The sequence below is a fragment of the Oncorhynchus masou genome, chromosome 22 (genome assembly GCF_036934945.1).
Source record: "Oncorhynchus masou masou isolate Uvic2021 chromosome 22, UVic_Omas_1.1, whole genome shotgun sequence".
Classification (NCBI taxonomy): Eukaryota; Metazoa; Chordata; class Actinopteri; order Salmoniformes; family Salmonidae; genus Oncorhynchus; species Oncorhynchus masou.
Genome location: NC_088233.1, coordinates 56,371,644 through 56,386,978, shown reverse-complemented (window position 1 = coordinate 56,386,978; position 15,335 = coordinate 56,371,644). Strand labels below are relative to the sequence as shown.

The window sequence follows — 15,335 nt, the reverse complement described above, 5'->3', positions numbered from 1 at the left end:
ATGCTGGAGGGTCATGTCAGGATGAGCCTGCAGGAAGGGTACCACATGAGGGAGGAGGAAGATGTCTTCATGTAACGCACAGTGTTGAGATTGCCTGCAATGACAACAGGATCCATCCGATGATACTGTGACACACCGCCCCAGACCATGACGGACCCTCCACCTCCAAATCGATCCCGCTCCAGAGTACAGAACTCGGTGTAACGCTCATTCCATCGATGATAAATGTGAATCCGACCATCAACCCTGGTGAGACAAAACCGCGACTCATCAGTGAAGAGCACTTTTTGCCAGACCTGTCTGGTCCAGCAACGGTGGGTTTGTGCCCATAGGCGACGTTGTTGCCGGTGATGTCTGGTGAGGACCTGCCTTACACCAGGCCTACAAGCACTCAGTCCAGCCTCTCTCAGCCTATTGCGTACAGTCTGAGAACTGATGGAGGGGTTGTGCGTTCCTTTTGTAACTCGGGCAGTTGTCATCCTGTACCTGTCCCGCAGGTGTGATGTCCGGATGTACCGATCCTGTGCAAGTATTACACGTGGTCTGCCACGGCGAGGACGATCAGCTGTTCGTCCTGTCTCCCTGTAGCGCTGTCTTCGGCTTCTCACAGTACGGACATTGCAATTTATTGCCCTGGTCACATCTGTAGTCCTCATGCCTCCTTGCAGCATGCCTAAGGCACGTTCACGCAGATGAGCAGGGACCCTGGGCATCTTTCTTTTGGTGTTTTTCAGAGTCAGTTGAAAGGCCTCTTTAGTGTCCTAAGTTTTCATAACTGTGACCTTAATTGCCTACTGTCTGTAAGCTGTTAGTGTCTTAATGACCGTTCCACAGGTGCATGTTCAGTAATTGTTTATGGTTCATGGGAAACGTGTTTAAACCCTTTACAATGAAGATCTTTGAAGTTATTTGGATTTTTTCGAATTATCTTTGAAAAACAGGGTCCTAAAAAGGGACGTTTCTTTTTTTGCTGAGTTTACTGTGTTCTATACTATATACTGTGTCTCAGTTTATGCCGCTCTGACATTGCCCGTCCATATAAACTCAGCAAAAAAAGAAACGTCCCTTTTACCACCTGGCTACATAAAGACGTGGGTGACTCCAAATAGGAATTTAATACAACATTATAATCCATTGGTTAGAATTGAAAATGTGTCTTCTCCCTTTCCCAACACCAACAAATACACACAAGTTGACACAGGATCAGCAGCAGTGCCTAGCCCCTGGATTGAGAGCAATTGTGGGGGGTTTGGTGCCTTGCTCAATGGCTGGAGATGGTCCATGGGATCAATGACCAGCAGTGTTCCAGCTGCCAGTTAAGTTCAGTTCCCATTTTTACGTTGCTCCAGCTGCTGGTCTGCCTCTCCAACCTCTGTTTCCTAATCCTGTTTCTCAATCAAGCCTTATTTTTTCCTAACACTACACAGCTGATTCAAATAATCAACGTATCAACCTATGCATTTAAACTGGTAGCTGGGAGCCTCCTATGTACCATCTCCTGCCATTGCCCATGGGTGCTGCACTGCAGGGTGTTGGGAAAATCAGAAGACACAATTTCCATTCTAACCAATGGACAATAAAGTATATATTCTCTCTGTTCTTGACACAAGTGGCAGTTTACACAATATGTTATGAATTGCAATTCGTTCAATAAGGATGTCCATTTCATCAAAAGTATTAGAACACCTACTCATTCAAGGGTTTTTCTGTATTTGTACTATTTCTACATTGTAGCATAATAGTGAAGACATCAAAACTATAAAATAACACATATTGAATCATGTAGCAACCAAAAAAGTGTTAAACAAATAAACAATTATTTTGTATTTGCGATTCTTCAAAGTAGCCACCCTTTGCCTTGATGACAGCTTTTCACACGCTTGACATTCTCTCAACCAGCTTCATGAGGTAGTCACCTGGAATGCATGTCAATCAACAGGTGTGCCTTGTTAAATGTTGTGGAATTTCTTTCCTTCTTAATGCATTTGAGCCAATCAGTTGTGTTGTGACAAGGTAGGGGGGTATACAGAAGATAGCCCTATTTGGTAAAATACCAAGTCCATATTATGGCAACAGCTCAAATAAGCAAAGAGAAATTACAGTCCATCATTACTTTAAGACATTAAGTTTCGTCAATACGGGAAATTTCAAGAACATTTGCAGTCGTAAAAACCATCAAGTGCTATGATGAAACTGTCTCTCCTGAGGACCGCCACAGGAAAGGAAGACCCAGAGTTACCTCTGCTGCAGAGAACAAGTTCAATAGAGTTACCAGCCTCAGAAATTGCAGCCCAAATAAATGCTTCAGAGTTCAAGAAACAGACACATCTCTACATCAACTGTTCAGAGGAGACTGTGAATCAGGCCTTCATGGTCAAATTGCTGCAAAAAAACACGACTGAAGGACACCAATAAGAAGAAGAGAATTGATTGGGTCAAGAAGCACAAGCAATGGACATTAAATCGGTGGAAATCTTTCCTGTGGTCTACAGTCCAAATTGGAGATTTTTGGATCCAACCCTTGTGTCTTTGTGAGATGCGGTGTGGGTGAATGGATGATCTACGCAACTGTAGTTCCACCTTGAAGCGTGAAGGAGAAGGTGTTATGGTGTGGGTGTGCTTTGCTGGTGACACTGTCTGTGATTTATTTCGAATTCAAGGCACCAGCATGGCTGCCACAGCATTCTGCAGTGATACGCCATCCCATCTGGTTTGTTTTTCAACAGAACAATTACCCAAAACACACCTCCAGGCTGTGTAAGGTGACCTGGCCTCCATAATCACCCTACCTCAACCCATTTTGTTATTTTTATTTAACTTTTATTTAACTAGGCAAGTCAGTTAAGAACAAATTCTTATTTACAATGATGTCCTACCAAAAGGCCTCCTGTGGGGACAGTGGCTGGGATTAAAAATAAATAAAATATAAATATAGGACAAAACACATCATGACAAGAGGCAACACAGCACTACATGAAGAGAGATCGAAGACAACAACATGGTAGCAACACAACATGCTACAAACATTATTGGGCACAAACAGCACAAAAGGCAAGAAGGCAGAGACAACAATGCATCATGCAAAGCAACCACAACTGTCAGTAAGGGTGTCCATGATTGAGTCTTTGAATGAAGAGATGGAGATAAAACTGTCCAGTTTGAGTGTTTGTTGCAGCTCGTTCCAGTCGCTAGCTGCGGCGAACTGAAAAGACGAGAGACCCAGGGATGTGTGTGCTTTGGGGCCCTTTAACAGAAGGTGCATGGCAGAACGGGTGGAGGATGAGGGTTGCAGTAGAATTTGGATGAGTTGGACTGCAAAGTGATGGGAAAAGCAGCCAACAAGTGTTCAGCATATGTGGGAACTCCTTCAAGACTGTTGGAAAAGCATTCCTCGTGAAGCTGGTTGTGAGAATGCCAAGAGTGTGCAAAGGAGTGTCCACTGTCCACCATCCACTGTCTCGCTTCCTTCACCCTCCAAGTTCCTAGCTAGCTAGCAAACATCCTAGTTAGCTGCCTAAATCTTTGTCCTCTTCCATTTGATGATAATACGCATCAATCAAAATGCTATGGCACCGCCCATTCTGTATTGAGGACGGAGTACACCGGTTAGACATCTTGGACGAAATCTCCTTATTATACCCCAGTGGTTACAAGTTATCCAGTTAAAACCTTGCTTCATCCACTAGATTACTAATTCGGTGCGCTGTGTTGAAGCTGCCGTGCATCCATTTTGGCACTCCCCCACCATTGTAAAAAATATAGAAATGTATTTATTAAAGTTGCACTATGACGAAATCGCTCCGCCATTTCCTGGTTGCTAAAACTATAATAGTTCGCCTAATTTCAGTTTGTGATTAAATAAGATGGTACAATGACTCTCTACACTATACCTCTACACTCTACACTATACCTGCTGTTGGATGACAATTAATCTTGATGGTTGTACAGTCATCTCAAATAACACTGTGAAGGCCCTCAGCATTACTCTGGACCCTGATCTCTCTTTTGATGAACATATCAAGAATATTTCAAGGACAGACTTTTTCCGTCTTTGTAACCTTGCAAAAATCAAACTTTTCATCCACAAAATGATGCAGAAAAGCTAATTCATGCTTTTGTCACTTCTAGATTAGACTACTGCAATGCTCTACTCTCCGGCTACCCAGATTAAGCTCTAAATACATTTCAGTTAGTGCTAAACACGGCTGCTAGAATCTTGACTAGAACCAATAAATTTGATCATATTACTCCAGTGCTGCTTCTCTACACTGGCTTCCCGTTAAGGCTAGGACTGATTTTGAGGTTTTACTGCTGACATATAAAGCATTACATGGGCTAGCTCCTACCTATCTCTCCAATTTAGTCCTGCTGTACACACCTACAAGTATGCTACTGTCACAAGACTCAGGCCTCCTTATTGTCCCTAGAATTTCTAAGCAAAAAGCTGGAGGCAGGGCTTTCTCCTATAGAGCTAAATTTTTATGGAACGGTCTGTTTATCCATGTGAGAGACGCAGACGCTCTCAACCTTTAAGTCTTTACTGAAGACTCATCTCTTCAGTAGGTCCTATGATTGAGTGTAGTCTGGCCCAGGGGTGTGAAGGTGAACGGCAAGGCACTGGAGCATCTAACCGCCATTGCTGTCTCTACTGGCTGGCTCCCCTCTCTCCACTGGGATTCTCTGCCTCTGACCGTATTACGGGGGCTGGGTCACTGGCTTACTAGTGCTCTTCCATGCCGTCCCTAGAAGGGATGCGTCACTTGAGTGGGTTGAGTCACAGTCGTGATCTTCCTGTCCGGTTTTACGCTCCCTTAGGGCTCGTGAGGTGGATGAGATCTTGGTGGGCTATACTCAGTCTCGGGGTAGTGTCATGACTCTCTCCTTGGTGAGGTTCAAAGGTGCCAGATCAACTGGCAATGGCTGACAGGAGAGGAGAGCAGTGAGTTGGGCTGGTTTTATGACATAACAGCTGGTCATAAATAGTTTGCAGAAACCACCCTCTGGCTCTCTAGTATGAGAAGACGGAAACCTCTTTGTTCCAGAGACATTTGCTGCCAAAATCCTTTTTCTCCAAGAGAATGAACTTTGGAACAATATTTATAAGATAGGAATGTTAAGAATGGTCCGGGGGGGATCTAAAGAATAATCCTGTCACATTGTTTATTATTTTGATGTCATTAAGGATGGTATAACAAAGTAACTGTAAGTTAGGAAGGAAGCACATTCTATATGTCAAGATTACATCTAAATGTTGTATAAAATAAATTATTAAGTATCAGAGTATTTTTGATAAGATAGAAATGTGATTTTAGTTTTCTAATGAGAATTGTTTTTCACAAACTATGCAGTCAGTAGCCACGCCCAAGTGAGCTCAGAGTTCGTGTCAGCATGACGGAACATGACGGAGCTTTAAAGGACTCACTAAGATTTAAGATCCAGACCAGCCTGACCGACAGCATGAGCTGAACGTTACGAAATGATTTAAACTCTACAGACCGGCCAATGTACAGCGCGAGCTAAACGTTCCAAATGGTTAAAACTACAAGACCAGACAGCGTGGAGCGGTGGCTACACCACGGAAAATGGTGAGACCTGTACATTGCTGGGTTACTACTGGCGTGTAAGTGGTCGGGAGCTGAACCCTGAATAATCAACCATTGATACCAAAAGACGTGAGACGGTGGTGTACACGTTGAAATGGTTAGAAACTCTAAAGCTCTCAACCTCAACACAAGTGAAGATCACCTAGGAGACCAGAAACATTCACAGTCTGCAGCTGTGCATGTAAAAGTGGTCCTAGAACTTTGACTAAAGACACAAGGTGGGAAGGAAGAATCCCCAGAAACAACCATTGATACAACTGAAGTATGTGTTCTAACAAACACTCCACTACCAGAGAAGCTCAACAAAGAAGGACATTGTGACCTTTGGTGGACAACCAGAGCCTTACATCGAGCCACTACCCATAGATGGATCGATTGGTTTCAACAGATAGACGGCGATCAGGAGCAGCTATGCGTAAATATATATTGCATATCTAATCCGAATGAGCGGTGGTTAGGGTGCTAAGTATTCATATTTCTGTGAGCGTAGCTTTCAAATATATTAAAGTGTTGTCTCTCTTTGTCTCTCCCTCTCTTTACCTACCCCTCCCTCTCCATATGTGTAACAAGCCGTCATATCTTCTCTGTCCCCTAGGTACTTTTATTTCATGTATGTGTATTGTGTTATTATTTAGTTAGTCAATAAATTATTAAATCAATTTGTGTAGTACTGAATATTCAGAAGGGCTTGGATTCTTGCAGATCCAAGGCTTACGCGACGTTCAGAATGAGACTGAGGTAATAATTAATAATTGACTGTTATTGATGGAAGAGATGTATAGATATCTTTGGAGTTTAAGTCGGGAGATAGTAACTTGTTAAAAAACCTTTCCCGTGGTGCCCTAAATTCCTAATGAGTTAGTTGTTACATGATTAATTTAATTGAGTAACAATTAAAAATACTTAATTAACAGTCATCACATTAATGGGAGTCACTACAGTAGTAAGTTGGTGGTGTGTTGATATCCCTCTAGGGGTGTGGGAGCTGTGCTTTGGCTAAGTGGGTGGGGTTATATCCTGCCTGGTTGGCCCTATCCGAGGGTACGGTTGGATGGGGACACAGTGTCCCCCGACCCACCCCTGACTCAGCCTCCAGTATCTATTCTGCAATAGTCTATGCGCTGGGGGCCTAGGGTCAGTCTGTTATATCTGGTGTAATTCTCCTGTCTTATCTGGTGTCCTGTGTGAATTTAAGAATGCTCCCTCTAATTCTCCCTCTCTCCCCTCCCAGAGGACATGAGCCCTGGAACTATCTGGCCTGATGACTTCTTGCTGCCCCCATTGCCACCTGGTTGTGCTGCTGCTCTAGTTTCAACTGCTCTGCCTGCAGCTATGGAACCCTGACCTGTTCACCGGACAAGCTACTTTGTCCCAGACCTGCTGTTTTCGACTCGCTCTCTACCCCATCTGCTGTCTCTACCTCTGATTGCTCGGCTATGAAAAGCCAACTGACATTTACTCCTGTTGCACCCTCTACAACCACTGTGATTATTATTTGTCCCTGCTGGTCATCTATTTACGTTTGAACATCTTGAAGAACAATCTGGCCTTATGGCCATGTACTCTTATAATCTCCACCCGGCACAGCCAGAACAGGACTGGCCACCCCTCAGAGCCTGGTTCCTCTCTAGGTTTCTTCCTAGGTTCTGGCCTTTCCAGGGAGTTTTTCCTAACCACCGGGCTTCTACATCTGCCTTGCTTGTTGTTTGGGGTTTTAGGCTGGGTTTCTGTATAACACTTTGTGACATCTGCTGATGTAAAAAGGACTTTATAAATACATTTGATTGGTTGATAGAACATATCTACCGCTTATTAGACATGCTTTAAAGTAGAATGATAGATCTATAACTCATATTTCTATGTGAATTTGGTCGGGTCGCCCAAAAAGTTACATATTGCACTTTAAAAAGCATTTGTTTTTGCCACGTGTTCTATTACAGACACCTTAATGCATACTTTTTAAATTAGATTATGTGAGCTCAACATACAAATAAAAAAGTATAATATTTAGAGATTACTAATGTTACTGTCCCCACAAAAAAACACAACTAAATACATGTAATTTTGTCCTTAACATTTAATTGAAATACTGTTGAATTCCATTCATTCCTATGGAGAACTGCTCCTACTGCAGAGTTCTTCAAAGCCTCTCAATAGCCAATACATAGTATCAGCAATCCAGGGTTTCTATACATCATTGATAAAAACAGGCATGCAATGGTATGGAGGAGGGTAAGGAGTGGTTGTTGGTGAAGATGGTGGGTGAAGAGAGATTCGCACAATTGCTGATGTTAGCTAGCTAGCTGTGAACCTTAACTCCATCAACCTAAACCAAAAATTCTAAACATTGTGAGCCACCATTTGAGATAGTGTTAACTAAATTAAATTCTGAAATAGGCTTGCTAAACAAAGGATAGAAATCACAAGTAACAGAGTTGTCACGTTTTGACCTTAGTTCCGTTATTATGTCTTTGTGTTAGTTTGGTCAGGGCGTGAGTTGGGTTGGGTGATTCTGTAACGGTTTTTGTCCTCCTCTTCTGAGGAGGAGTAAGAAGGATCGGACCAATACGCAGCGTGGTAAGTGTTCGTCATATTTTTAATTAAAACTGAACACTACACAAAATGAAAACGAAACAGTTCCATGTGGAAAACACAGACACAGAAAATAATCACCCACAACCAAAATGGGGAAAACAGGCTACCTAAGTATGATTCTCAATCAGAGACAACGATCGACAGCTGCCTCTGATTGAGAACCATACCAGGCTGTTTGTCAATGTCTCTGATTGGGGATCATATTTAGGCAGCCATTTCCCATTTGTGCTTTGTGGGATCTTGTCTATGGATAGTTGCCTGTTAGCACTATGGTTAGCATCACATTTCGTTTTGAGATTTATTGTTTTGGTTTTGCTGTGAGTTTTGGTCCAGTTATTCTAACGATCGTGACAGAAGATTCCACCACAACGGACCAAGCACCGTGCCCATGAGGAAATCCAGGAGAGGAGGACATCCTGGACGTGGGAAGAGATTATGGCAGGAGACAGAAGCCTGCCATGGAAGCAGGCAGAGGCAGCGAGGGAACAACAGCGACGACACCGGGGTTCGCGGCCACGACGCAAGCCCCAAAGACAGCCCAAAAATGTTTTTTGGGAGTGGGCACACGGAGTGGTCGGCGATGCTGAGGGGTGAGTCAGAGACCGAGGAGGAATATTGGGACAGATTGAGCGAGGAGTGGGCAGCGAAAGCTGAGGGGAGTGAACCAGAGCCAACTCCCCATACTCACCGCGGGGAGCGTGTGACCGGTCAGGCACCATGTTTTGCGGTGATACGCACTGTGCACGTTCTGTGCCAGCTCCTCGCACTTGTCGTGCTAAAGTGGGTATCTGTCCAGGACGAGTTGTGCCGGCTTAGCGCGCCTGGTCTCTAGTGTGCCTCCTCGGTCCAGGATACCCTGCGCCGGCTCTATGCGCTGTATCCCCAGTGCGCCTTCACAGCCCAGTGCATCCTGTGCCTCCTCCCCGCACTCGCCCTGAGGTGCGTGTCACCAGCCCGGTGCCACCTGTACCGGTCCCACGCATCAGGCCTCCAGTGCGCCTCCACAGTTCAGTACGTCTTGTGCCTCCTCCCTGCACTCGCCCTGAGGTGCGTGTCACCAGCCCGGTACCACCAGTGCCGGCCCCGTGCATCAGGCATCCAGTGCGCCTCCACAGTCCAGTACGTCCTGTGCCTCCTCCCCGCACTCGCCCTGAGGTGTGTGTCACCAGCCCGGTGCCACCTGTACCGGTCCCACCGATCAGTCCTCCAGTGCGCCTCCACAGTCCAGTATGTCCTGTGCTCCTCGAGCTCGTCCTGAGGTGCGTGTCACGAGACCGGTACCACCAGTGCCGGCCCCACGCACCAAGCTTCCGGCGACAGTTCCCAGTCCAGAGCTTCCGGCGACAGTTCCCAGTCCAGAGCTTCCGGCGACAGTTCCCAGTCCAGAGCTTCCGGCAACAGTTCCAAGTCCGGAGCTTCCGGCGACATTTCGCGGTCCGGAGCCTCCAGCGACGGTCTGCGGTCCGGAGCCTCCAGCGACGGTCTGCCGTCCGGAGCCTCCTGTGAGGGTTCCCAGTCCGGAGCCTCGGCGACCATTGCGACAAAATATGCAATCCACTGACTGAGCAAAGGAACAACCTACATTATTCAGGAAAATTACATATTCAGTGATACCTGCTATCAGAGATGGAAAAGGAAACGAGACACTCCAGTCAGTTTTTGTCTGGTTCAATGAAAGTCGAAGAAGACAAGACCAGACACAGACACTTATACATTGTTGTATATGTAGACTGGAAGTTACCTTTTTTTAATGGTAAAACGCATGAGTGAACTATCTTCATTTATTCACCATCTTTGGTATGGGTAACTGCCCAATATGGAGATCGGAGTTTTGGCGAGTCGAGGTGTTGAAAGGAGTGGGTGTATGGAAAGAAAATCTGCTAATTGGGCAGATTTGTTGGCACTCAAGACCGTTTTGTGTAGCTGATTGTGCTGCTAGTGCACTGGTGTTGTATGGAGCTGGGTGCCGACTGGAGAGATAGATAGAAAGCTCAACTTTATATAAAATAATATTGTATTGGCTTCCCACTGGGCAACTGTATCACCGTTTCGCAGGGGTTGCTACGTGGACATTTTCCCCTGCCATTATTGGCTCACATAAACATGTTTAGCAGATGTTATTACGGGTGTAACGAAGTGCATGTTTCTAGCTCCAACAGTGCCTAACAAGTAATATCTAACAATTTCACAACTTTACACACATCTAAAGTAAAGAAATGGAATTAAGAATATATAGATATTTGGACAAGCAATGCCGGAGCCTCATCGACTAAAATACATTAGAATAGAATACAGTATTTACATATGACATGAGTAATACAAAATATGGACATTATTAAAGTGACTAGTGTTCCATTTGTTAAAGTGGCTAGTGATTTCAAGTCTATGTACAGTGTCACAGACTACGTTGGGTCTGGACTGCAAGGGACCGCCTCTAAAGAGCCAATCAACACCCATCCAGCTTAACAAACAGGACAGGCAGGGATATTGAGGGTGTGCAACTTTTATGTTCTGAACTAAAACACTTTTTTTTACCAGGATTGGCCTATGTTAGCATCTTTACAGAAAATGTATTGTGATTGGAGCTCTGGATTTGCTATTCTGAATTTTTAAACAGAAATTGCAGAGATGTGCTTTGGAAATAGCAACTTAGATTAAATATGACAATGTTTGCCTTTCCATGCCTTGTATAGCCTACTATTGAATATGGTGCAAATGTATGCTCAGATATGTCACCTGCATGTGAAGAAGCACAATGATTTTCGGCATCTGAACAGGTCAAATTATTTGGCAGCTGGACCTTTTATGAGTCGGATTTAGCCCATTTTCGATCAGACATAGGAGGATGTATATAACATACCATGTAAGGATATCTATTGAAATTATGTTTTGTTTCTTATACAGATAAATAATTTGAAAATTATTACAGATATGATACATTTGGGAAAAGTGTATAAAGTCTTAGATACTGCAATGACTGGGCGGTGAGTCGGAAGCAGGTGCAGGTGAAACGTTTTAATAAAATAACAAAACCAAGAACACGATACTAGCACATGGCAGTACGCCGATACACAAGAACAGAAACAATGATGCCTGGGGAAGGAACCAAGGGGAGTGACATATATTGGGCAGGTAATCAAGGAGGTGATGGAGTCCTGGTGAGTGTCATTATGCGCTAATGCACGTAATGATGGTGACAGGTGTGCGCCTTATCGAGCAGCCTGGTGACCTTGAGGCCAGAGAGGGAGCACACGTGACAGATACAGTATCTTGCAATTAAAATCATTTTGGTTGGTTGGGATATGTGTTTGAAGGGTGGTAGGTCGGAATATGTTTTAGTTCAAAACATTTTAGTGAACAGAGTGCAGGCATTAGGCCTATGTCACTTGGTCAATAAAAAAGTGGTCAGATGAAGCAGATGCTAAGCAACGGGACTCTTTTGGTTGCACAGACTGGAATATGTTCAGGGATTCTTCCGATGGCATTGAGGAGTACACCACATCAGTCACTGGCTTCATCAATAAGTGCAGCGATGACGTCGTCCCCACAGTGACTGTACGTACATATCCCGACCAGAAGCCATGGATTACAGGCAATATCCGCACAGATCTAAAGGGTAGAGCTGCCGCTTTCAAGGAACCGGACTCTAACCCAGAAGCTTATAAGAAATTCCGCTATGCCCCCCAATGAACCATCAAACAGGCAAAGCGTCAACACAGGACTAAGATTGAATCGTACTACACTGCTCTAACGCTTGTCGGATGTGACCGGGCTTGCAAACTATTACAGACTACAAAGGGAAGCACAACCTCAAACTGCCAAGTGTAACGAGCCTACCAGATGAGCTAAATTACTTCTATGCACTCTTCGATGCAAGTAACACTGACACATGCATGAGAGCATCAGCTGTTCCGGACGACTGTGTGATCATGCTCTCCGCAGCCGATTGTGAGTAAGACCTTTAAACAGGTCAATATTCAGAAGGCCAGGCAGATTACCAGGGTGTGTACTCGGAGCATGCGCAGGACAATTGGCAAGTGTCTTCACTGGCATTTTCAACCTCGCCCTGTCTGAGTCTGTAATAACAATATGTTTCAAGAAAACCACCATAGTCCCTGTGTCCAAGAACACTAAGCTAACCTGCCAAAATGACTATCGACCTCAGATCCTCAAAAGGTTATACAGCTGCACCACTGAGAGCATCCTGGAGGGTTGCATCACTGCCTGGTATGGCAACTGCTCAGCCACTGACCGCAAGGCACTACAGAGGGTAGTGCGTACAGCCCAGTACATCACTGGGGCCAAACTTCCTGCCATCCAGGACCTCTATACCAGGCGGTGTCAGAGTAAGACCTAAAAATTGTCGAAGACTCCAGCCACCCTAGTCATAGACTGTTCTCTCGGTTACCGCACAGCAAGCGGTACTGGAGCGCCATGTCTAGGTCCAAGAGACTTCTAAACAACTTCTAGCCCCAAGCCATAAGACTTCTGAATATCTATATCTATCAAATGGCTACCCGGACTACTTGCACTGCCCCCCCCCCCCCTTACGCTCCCGCTACTTTGTTATTATCTATGCATAGACACTTTAATAACTTTACCTACAGTCGTGGCCAAACGTTTTAAGAATGACACATATTAGTTTGTATGATGGCAATTTGCGTATACTCCAGAATGTCATGAAGAGCGATCAGATGAATTGCAATTAATTGCAAAGTCCCTCTTTGCCATGCAAATGAACTGAATCCCCCAAAAACATTTCCACTGCATTTCAACCCTGCCACAAAAGGACCAGCTGACATCCTGTCAGTGATTCTCTCATTAACACAGATGTGAGTGTTGACGAGGACAAGGCTGGAGATCACTCTGTCATGCTGATTGAGTTCGAATAACAGACTGGAAGCTTCAAAAGGAGGGTGGTTCTTGGAATCATTGTTCTTCCTCTGTCAATCATGGTTAACTGCAAGGAAACACGTGCCGTCATCATTGCTTTGCACCAACAAGGGCTTCACAGGCATGGATATTGGCAAGGATATTGCTGCCAGTAAGATTGCACCTAAATCAACCATTTATCGGATCATCAAGAACCTCAAGGAGAGCGGTTCAATTGTTGTGAAGAATGCTTCAGGGCGCCCAAGAAAGTGCCAGGACCATCTCCTAAAGTTGATTCAGCTGCGGGATCGGGGCACCACCAGTACAGAGCTTGCTCAGGAATGGCAGCAGGCAGGTGTGAGTGCATCTGCACGCACATTGAGGCAAAGTCTTTTGGAGGATGGCCTGGTGTCAAGAAGGGCAGCAAAGAAGCCACTTCTCTCCAGGAAAAACATCAGGGACAGACTGATATTCTGCAAAGGGTGCAGGGACACCCGGACAAAAGCTTGTCCAGAGAAGACAAGGTGAGCGCTACCATCAGTCCTGTGTCATGCAAACAGTGAAGCATCCTGAGACCATTCATGTGTGGGGTTGCTTCTCAGCCAAGGGAGTGGGCTCACTCACACTTTTGCCAAAGAACACAACCATGAATAAAGAATTCAAAAATAACCTCTGAATAAAGAATTCATAAAGAACCTCTGAGAGGAACTTCTCCCAACCATCCAGGAACAGTTTGGTGACGAACAATACCTTTTCCAGCATAGTGGAGCACCTTGCCATAAGGCAAAAGTGATAACTAAATGGCCCGGGGAACAAAACATCGATATTTTGGGTCCATGGCCAGGAAACTCCCCAGACCTTAATCCCATTCAGAACTTGTGGTCAATCCTCAATAGGCGGGTGGACAAACAAAAACCCACAACTTCTGACAAACTCCAAGCATTGACTATGCAAGAATGGGCTGCCATCAGTCAGGATGTGGCCCAGAAGTTAATTGACAGCATGCCAGGGCGGATTGCAGAGGTCTTGAAAAAAGAAGTGTCCACACTGCAAATATGGACTCTTTGCATTAACTTCATGTAATTGTCAATAAAAGCCTTTGACACTCATGAAATGCTTGTAATTATACATCAGTATTCCATAGTAACATCTGACAAAAAATATCTAAAGACACTGAGGCAGCAAACTGTGGAAATTAATATCTGTGTCATTCTCAAAACTTTTGTCTATGACTGTACATGTCCATTCTACCTCAACTAACCAGTGCCCCCGCACATTTACCCTGTACCCGTATCCCCTGTATATAGCCTCGCTATAGTTATTTTACTGCTGCTCTTTAATTATTGGTTACTTTTCACTGTAAGGTCTACACCTGTTTATATTCGGCGCATGTAACAAATAAAATGTGATTTGATGTTGTGTTGACCATTTTTGTGCTCTACCTTAACTATTAAAATGTGGCACTGGTTTGACCCTCTGTAGACCAAATAATGCTCTTGCTTAAGTGATTATAAAGGATCAGCACTGTCCAATTCATTTTAGCCTGATCCTTTTTCTTGATTGACAATCAACATGATGATTCCCTCAGTGGGGTTTTTGACTTTCTTGAGCACGTTCATGAGTCTCGAACTTCACGTTTACATGTTAAACTGTCAAGTAGCTGTTAGGTAGAAGGTTATTTTGAGAGAATCAAGGGATTTATTGTTTGGTCAGGGTGGAAAAATGGATTGATCTTATATCACCTGGTTTCATCTTACTCTTATCAAAATCACAACACTTTGAAGTTTAAATGTTTACCTTTTAGGATTGCACAATAATAATGGATTGAAAAAATACGATATGTGCAGGCCTAGTTGCATCAACATGTATGGTGATAGTAGAGGGTTTAGAACTGTGGGTTTGTAGGACTATACTATATATGAAATTTTATTGGTAGGCAAAATTACATTTCTTCACACTAAATGTGTGACAAGTCAGTACCTAATCCTAGACGAAGCCTGCAGTTGGCTTGTGTAATGAATAGTATAATTTGTATAATTTGATATAATATATTATACAAATTACAATGCTAGTAGTTAGGTACAAAATAGTATACTGTGCAGTGTGCAATATTTCCAACACAGTTATTGTGAAGCATCTAGGCCTATGCTTTTAATGTTGAATTTAGTGAAAGTCAATATTGTATTAAAGACGACCATTTCCTAAAAACTCCCTATCAATTCTGCGACAACTCACATAACTGTATTATAGGCTATAATAAACCGT

At 44.1% G+C, this 15,335-nt stretch overlaps 1 long non-coding RNA gene across 2 annotated transcripts; it reads left to right on the top strand.

Moving 5' to 3' along the window:
- Positions 1-5,404: 5,404 nt before the first annotated feature.
- Positions 5,405-7,863, top strand: LOC135508768 (uncharacterized). 2 transcript variants are annotated; one of them, XR_010450857.1, is made up of 3 exons: positions 5,405-6,018; positions 6,306-6,341; positions 6,835-7,863. It is a non-coding gene; the product is annotated as an uncharacterized LOC135508768 (long non-coding RNA). The 2 variants fall into 2 exon arrangements; XR_010450858.1 differs by lacking the exon at positions 6,306-6,341.
- The last annotated feature ends 7,472 nt before the right edge of the window (positions 7,864-15,335 follow it).